Raw genomic sequence first — 8676 nt, forward strand, 5'->3', positions numbered from 1 at the left:
ACTCCCACCCCCCTCACTCCTCAATCACTGATTGATTACTTCCGCGACAAGGTGCAGAAGATCAACCTCGAATTCACCACCAAACCATCTCCTCCTCTTCACCCTTTAACACACTCCCTCAACCAACCCAGGCCTCCTTCTCCTCTTTTCCTGATATCACCGAAGGGGAAACCGCCCATCTTCTCTCCTCCTCGAAATGCACCACCTGTTCCTCTGAACCCATCCCCACCAACTTACTGAACCCCCCCCCCCCTCATCTGTCATATCCTCAACCTCTCTCCACTGCAACTGTCCCTGACACCTTCAAGCATGCTGTAGTCACACCACTCCTCAAAAAACCATCACTTGACCCTACCTGTCCCTCCAACTACCGCCCAATTTCCCTCCTACCCTTCCTCTCCAAGATACTTGAACGTGCCTCATAGCCGTTGCCTTGATTTTCTCTCCTCTCATGCCATCCTTGATCCGCTTCAATCCGGCTTTCGCCCCCTACACTCGACAGAAACAGCACTATCTAAAGTCTGCAATGACCTGTTCCTTGCCAAATCCAAAGGCCACTACTCCATCCTCATCCTCATCCTCCTCGACCTATCCGCCGCTTTTGACACTGTCAATCACAATTTACTTCTTGCCACACTGTCCTCATTTGGGTTCCAGGGCTCTGTCCTCTCCTGGTTCTCCTCTTATCTCTCCCACCGTACCTTCAGAGTACATTCTCTTGGTTCTTCCTCCACCCCCATCCTGCTCGCTATTGGAGTTCCTCAGGGATCTGTCCTTGGTCCCCTTCTTTTTTCAATCTAGACCTCTTCCCTGGGCTCCCTGATCTCATCTCACGGTTTCCAATATCATCTTTATGCCGACGACACCCAGCTTTATCTCTCCACACCAGATATCACTGCAGAAACCCAGGCCAAGGTATCGGCCTGCGTATCCGACATTGCTGCCTGGATGTCCAACCGCCACCTGAAACTGAACATGGCCAAGACCGAGCTTATTGTCTTCCCACCCAAACCCTCTTCTCCTCTCCCACCACTCTCTATCTCAGTTGATAACACCTTCATCCTCCCCGTCTCATCTGCCCGCAACCTCGGAGTCATCTTCGACTCCTCCGTCTCCTTCTCTGCGCATGTCCAGCAGATAGCCAAGACCTGTCGCTTCTTCCTCTATAACATCAGCAAAATTCGCTCATTCCTCTCTGAGCACACCACCCAAACTCTCATCCACTCTCTCATTACCTCTTGCCTTGACTACTGCAACCTACTCCTCACTGGCCTCCCACTTAGCCATCTATCCCCCATTCAGTCCATTCAGAACTCGGCTGCACGTCTTATCTTCCGCCTGGACTGATACACTCATATCACCCCTCTCCTCAAGTCACTGCACTGGCTTCCGATTAGGTACCACATACAGTTCAAGCTTCTCCTACTAACCTACAAATGCACTCGATCTGCAGCCCCTCCCTACCTCTCTACCCTCATCTCCCCCTACATTCCTACCCATAACCTCCGCTCTCAAGACAAATCCCTCCTTTCAGTACCCTTCTCCACCACCACCAACTCCAGGCTCCGCCCTTTCTGCCTCACCTCACCCCATGCTTGGAATAAACTCCCTGAGCCCATTCGCCAGGCCCCCTCCCTGCCCATCTTCAAATCCTTGCTCAAAGCCCACCTCTTCAATGTCGCCTTCAGCACCTAACCACCATACCTCTATTCAGGAAATCTAGACTGCCCCAACTTGACATTTCGTCCTTTAGATTATAAGCTCCTTTGAGCAGGGACTGTCCTTCTTTGTTAAACTGTACAGCGCTGCGTAACCCTAGTAGCGCTCTAGAAATGTTAAGTAGTAGTAAAAGAGCCCCTTAGTTCCTTCATCTTATTCTGTAGCTATAGTAGGAATCCTGCACAATTTTGATAGCCCTTCTCTAGACCAGGGCCGTGCTGACACGGTAAGCGAGGTAAGCAATGCAGGGGGGCGCCGACCTCTAGAGGGCGCCACTCACTTGCAAAACCTTTTACCTGAAGTTGTGATTCTCCTCTCTCCCCTGCACTTCCAGCATCAGGAAGTGAAGGTAGCCCAGCAGTGCTGAGAGAGACACGCTGCTCTGCTAAAGCTGCTTCAAAGAGTACAACCAGCAGCTATTTATGGCTTTGGTGTGTGAACAACTTTCATTCAGGGTGAGCTGGAACAACATTCAAATTAAAGAGAACAGGTTTGGAGGCAGGTGTGCAAGTGAGACTGGGGAGAAATAAAAAATAAATAGTGTAATTGTTATCTGTAAGTGGTTCAAAGTTTTTGTTTTTTGAGCATGTACACTGAGAGGAGGGCATGACTGCAATGATGTGTACATAATTATCATAGCTACAGCTAAAATCCATTTAATTGGCTGAGGAAGTTTAGCTGATGTATAGTGTAGAATAGCTGGTAAGTAAAAATCTGATTGCTTTTTTTGTGTGTTTGTTTTTATATAAAACATTCTGTTTGGATAGGGAGAGTTTGTGATATTTGAAAATACATTTTTCTTTAATGAAATTGCTAAACTTTAGAGTCAGAGACTTATCAATGAGGGATACATACAGTGGAAAGGAAGCCCTGGAAACAGAGTTAAGAGGACAGATACCAGCAACAGAATCAGATACTGGGCCAGCATGATCAGAAAAAGAAAGTCACCAGCCAACAAAGGTAGAAAAAAAATCGTTTTATTTTCATTTTAGTGTTTGGAATATGTCCACTTTGAGAATTTACATCTGCTATCTTATTTTGCAATGTATAGCAGTCTCCAAGAGACTGGGCTCCCAGTGAGCCAGGGAGGTCAGACTGTGTAAATGAGATGAACAGACCCCCCCCCCCCCCCCCCCCACTGTAACAAAGACAACATGCATAATCAAAGCTTAGGTCTCTGCAGTTACAAGGGCTGGCCATTCCTAATTATGCTAATAGTTTTTAATAGGCTAAGTCCCACTGAAAAGCCTCTTTATAAAGGCAGTGCTTTCTCTGGAGAGCAGTGTTAAGAAACAGCAGGAATTGTGTTTATTTTTTTAAACTGCTTTCCTGTGTAAGGTAATTTACAGTTTTGTAGTATATGCTTGACATTGAAGGGTGTGGTAGACCCTTTTGTCAGGTCTGGCTGGGCCTGTAGTTTTCAGTTTAAAGGAAAGACAGGTAGCAATGGAGAAACATCTAATGAAGAAGCGAGACGGGGCGAGGGGGGGTGGGCACCAACTGATAGTCTGCAGGGGGGCACCAGAGACCCTTGGCACGGCCCTGTTCTAGACACCCTGTAATCTGTCTATATCCCAGTGGCGTAGCCAGACTGCCAATTTTGGGTGGGCCTGAACCCAAAGTGGGTGGGCACAAAATTTTCTCTGTACCCCCCCCCCCCCCCCCCAGCAAAATTTAGTCACACTCAGATGCATTTGTCACACAGGGTAAAGTGCTGCTTTTCAGTGCATCCGATTTCAGACAATTTACTAATCCTTTTCAGTGAGCTTTCAGAGGCCAAAACCTCCTGCCTCAGGTCAGTATAATGCTGTTACAGTATCCTCTCCTGACCTAAGGAAGGAAGTATTGGTCTCTGAAACTTTATTAACACCATATTACTTTATCCTAAATTAAAAATAAAATTATTTTCTTTACCTTTGTTGTATGGCCATTTACTTTGTCTCATTGTGTCTCTAGATTCTGCTTTCTTTCGTTTAACTCTTCTGCCAGGGTTTCCTGGCCATTTGTCATTTTTCTCTCCTTTTTCTTTGCTTTCTTCAATATTTTTCTGCCTCTCTCTGTGTCCAGTTTTAATTCATTCTTACTATCCATTCTTTAATTTCCTTCATCTACTTATGGCTTTTCATTTTTTTCTTACCCTTGTTCTCCCCATGCCCCTTCCTCTTATTCTCCAATCTTTCACTACTCCCCCTTTCCATGCATCAGCTCTCCTCTTTCTCTCCCCATCCTTCCAGTGTCTTCCCTCTCTCTCCCCATCCTCCAATAGTCTCCCCTCTTTCTTTCTGCATCCTTCCATCCAGTGTCACCTCTTTCTCCCTACCCTTCCATCCAGCGTCTTCCCTCTTTCTCTCCCCATCCTTCCACCCATCTACCCTCTCTCCTGATCCTTCCATCTAATGTCTCTCTCCCTCCTTCTAACCAGTGTCTATCTCTCTACCCTTTTCTGTTCAGTGTCCCTTCTCTCTCCACATCCTTCCAGTCTCTCCCCTTTCTCTCTGCATCCTTCCATCCAGTGTCTCTCTCCCCACCCATCCGTTTTCCCTGTTTCTCTGCCATCCTTCCATCTGTTTTCCCTCTTTCTCTGCCATCCTTCCATCTTCTTCCATCTCTGTACCTCTATCTTCCTCCATGTTTAGTATCTCCTTTTCTCTGTGTCCCTATATTACTCTGTCCATCTTCTCCCCTCTCTTTGTCCCCAGTACCAATATATTTCTACCCTCTCTAACCCTACCCCATCTAGCTTCTCTCCTTCTCACTCCCTCCTCTTTCCAGCATCTGGTTTGGTTGCTTGATTTCCTGCCTCCCTCCCTCAAGCTGTAGGTTTAATATTCCCTTTTCCTTCATCTCCTTGGTCTGGTATCTCTGTTTCCCTTCCCTCCCTCCTTGTGCTGTACCAGCAGTTCTCTCCCTTCCCTCCAGTTCTCCTCCCATGTCCAGCAGCTCTCTCCCTTCCATCCAGATCCCCTCCTCCTCTTCCTCCCACATCTAACAGCTCTCTCCCTTCCACCCAGATCCCCTCCTCCTCTTCCTTCAGCAGCTCTCTCCCTTCCATTGTCCCCTCCTTCTCTTCCTCCCATGTCCAGGAGCTCTCCCCCTTTCCACCAGTCCCTTCTTCCTCTTCCTAGCTTGTCCAGCAGCTCTCCAGCCCCTTCCTCCTCTCCCTCCCATGTCCAGCAGCTCTCTCCCTTCCATTCAGTCCCCTCCTCCCCTTCCTTCAGCAGCTCTCTCCCTTCCATCGTCCCCTCCTTCTCTTCCTCCCATGTCCAGCAGCTCTCTCCCTTCCCTCCAGTCCCTTCCTCCTCTTCCTCCCTTGTCCAGCAGCTCTCCAACCCCTTCCTCCTCTCCCTCCCATGTCTAGCAGCTCTCTCCCTTCCCTCCCTCTTCCAGAAGCTCTCCAGCCCCTTCCTCCCACCTCCAGCAGCTCTCTTCCTTCCCATTTCCCTCTAATCCCCTTCCTCCTACAAGTCTGACTCTGTCTCTGGCAAAAGTATCCCTTCCCCCCCAACCAACAAACCACAAATCCAGCACTTGCCCTCCAGGCCCACCCATCCAAATCCTTCATCGCTGTCGCTGCCTTTTCTCCCGCGGCTTCCGGGAAGCAGCGATCAGCGTTACCTGTAGTGCCTGCCCTGAAATTATGCTTCTCTTCTCCCCAGGCTTCGCCCCGCTCGTTTCTTCGCTCGTCGGCAGCGCTATGCTGCTATTCAAACAGGCAGCTCCGCTCCTCTCTGCCGCGTCCATCCGGCCCTCTGATGCACTTCCTGTTTAGTAGGGCCGGATGGACGCGGCAGAGAGGAGCGGAGCTGCCTGTTTGAATAGCAGCGCAGCGTAGCGCTGCCGACGAGCGAAGAAACGAGCGGGGCGAAGCCTGGGGAGAAGAGAAGCATAATATCAGGGCAGGCACTACAGGTAACGCTGATCGCTGCCTCCCGGAAGCCGCGGGAGAAAAGGCAGCGACAGCGATGAAGGATTTGGATGGGTGGGCCTGGAGGGCAAGTAGGTGGGCCTGGGCCCATCCAGGCCCACCCGTGGCTACGCCCCTGCTATATCCTTTTGGTGATAACAGGTTTTAGAACTGGGCCACTGAGCTCTAGCTGAGGCCTTACCCATGACTTGTATAAGAACACCATTGCCTCCTTCCCCCCCCCCCCTATTGATAACCACTTCTCCCTAAGTATGTTTTCATTCTTCTAGCTCTAATCTATTTCCTGTTTGGTGCACATCTCATTGACATACTTTTCTCCTGAGTTTTCCCATTCTAAATGTATGAACGTTTCATAGATGAGAAGGATTTCAACGTACATATGAAAGACTGAACCCAGAAACCTTCTGCAAGTTAGAAAAAAAATTAAGGAAACATTTTTCATAATACAAATAATCTTACCATAAATATTTCCTCACTCAACATATAATTAAGCTCTTGAATTTGTTGTCAGAGAATGTGATAAATTCAGTTAGCCGAGCAGGGTTTATGAAAAGGTTTGGACAAGTGCCAGAGAACAGTCCATAAGCCATTATTAAGATGAACTTCAGAAAATCCACTGCTTATTCCTCAGATAAGCAGTAGAAAATCTATAGTGCTCTTTTGGGATGTTGCCTGGTACTTGTGAGCTAGATTGACCACTGTTGAAAACAGGATACTAGGATTGATGGATATTTGGTCTGTCCCAATATGGCAATGCTTATGTACTTAAGCAACCCTGAGAGGCAGTAAGGCAGTTTAGAAATAATGTAATAAACGTTCATGTTTCCAAGAAAAAAAATCCTGGTTAACAAACAGGTGTTATCACATTCTGAAGTCCACATGGTCTTATGCTATGGTTTATGGAGTACTTTAATAAGTAACCACTAGATGGCAGTGTAGCAACAAAAGTGTATATTGCAGTTTTGTTTTTCATTAAGGATTGTGTATCAGTTTAACATGTAGATGTATAGATTTTTGTTAAATTTTAAATAACATTACATTCTTCTTTTTGTTAAACTGATGCAATAACATACAAGACCCAAGTATTCTCAGAAATCACACACAGACCTCAAAGGATGCTAAAAAGAAAAACCCAGATGCTAAAAGTGGTGCAGTTTGGTGATTTCTATTGTTTTCTGCTGATCTGGGATTCACATTTTCTGAACCTATGTTCTGTTTGGAAACACAAATATGCAGTTACCTAAAGGGACTCTCATATAAGCGCTTTGAAATGGCTCCAGTACACATACTTTTCACTGTTCAGAACAAGAAGGTTTAAGGAGATTATGTCTTGTGTCAAGGCTGAAGCAGTCTACACCCAAGGAGGTTTAATTGCTTCCCTATGCACCTGCTGCCATCTTGATACACTGAAAATACATTACTTTATATTTTGGTAAGCTCCACCTACTGGCTTCAGACACTCCTGCTGTCTCTGTCAATTAAACCTCCTTGGTTCAGAACTTCTAATCAGAGGCCCAAAAGGAGTTGATCTGTGCAAGTTCCATTAAAAGGGCATTAAGCACTTGGGCCCCTTTTACCCAGTTGCAGCAAAAGGGGCCTGCACTGGTGTCAGCGAGTGTTTTCCATGCATGCCAAAGCCCCCTTTTACCGTAGCGGGTAAAAGGGAAGTCTATCTTTCCTGCAGGAAATGGCCATGTGGCAAGTAAAGCACTTGCAGTGCGGCCAGTTTGGGGGGGGGAGGAGCCCTTACCACCCCCCATTGAGGTGGTGGTAAGGGCTCCAGTGCTAACCTGGTGGTAACCAGGCACCATGTGGCACTGCTTGATTACAGTTGGGTATGCTCTGGCGTTGGATATGAGGGCGAGCTAGGGCTGGGAAGTACCACTGTGCTGCTGAGGTAGCTCAGTGGTACTTCCTGTTTAGCGAGCGGTAAGCTCGCATTGGGCTTACTGCTGCATAGTAAAAGGGGCCCTTAATACGCAGGTAATATGTGGTAAGATGCAGCCATGTGACCGCGTCATGGGGTTTCCATGCTTTAATGAATTACAGAATTTGTCAATGGGCGTGCAAGCATTACCCAGCTAGTACATACTTAGTGTGTACTAACCCCCAGATTCTATATATGACAACTAAAGTTGTGCATATAATTTGACTGTGCGGCCAAATTACGCATGCAACTTGATTAACGAGCCAATCAGCACCTATAGTTGAGCCACTAATAAGAAATTATTAGAATGAATTGACACTAATTAAATTTATGCACACAACTTTCTAAGCATATTCCGTGAAGTGGTATGTGTAAATTCTAATATGTTGGTATGAAAAGGGGGTGTGGCCATGGGAGGGGCATAGGTGTTCTGAAATATTACATACACTGTTACAGAATATGCCCAATCTGTGCCTAAATTAGGCATGGGCATTTACACCAGGTTTTAGTTAGCGTAACTGGCTGCACCTAAATTTTAGTCATGGGGATGGCTGCTATGTGTATTCTATAAACCGCACCTAACTTTAGGCAACGCTTATAGAATAGCACTAAGCGCATGGTTTTTTTAGGCGCAATTTATAAAATCTAGTCCTAACTGGCTAACACAGAGTTAATGTGGGACCACTTACTGCCTGCTAAATAGGAGGTGCTATGTGCTTCCAGGTTAAGTGGGAGAAGATGCTGCACATTAATATGAATGTTAATGCTTGACTATGAGGAAAGGCTGAGAAGGTTAGGGCTCTTCAGCTTGGAGAAAAGGCGGCTGAGGGGTGACATGATAGAAGTCTACAAGATAATGAGTGGAGTAGAGTGGACAGATGTGAAGCGTTTGTTTACACTTTCAAACAACAATAGAACCAGGGGACACAAGATGAAATTAGAATGTGGTAGATTTAAAACAAATAGGAGAGAGTTTTTCTTTACTCAGTGTGTAGTTAGACTCTGGAACTCATTGCCGGAGAATGTAGTGACAGCAGCTGGCCTTACGGAGTTTAATGGGGGTTTGGACAGATTCCTGAAGGAAAAATCCATTGAACATTATTTT

This window comes from Microcaecilia unicolor, chromosome 6 (assembly GCF_901765095.1).
Source record: "Microcaecilia unicolor chromosome 6, aMicUni1.1, whole genome shotgun sequence".
In the NCBI taxonomy this organism is placed as follows: domain Eukaryota; kingdom Metazoa; phylum Chordata; class Amphibia; order Gymnophiona; family Siphonopidae; genus Microcaecilia; species Microcaecilia unicolor.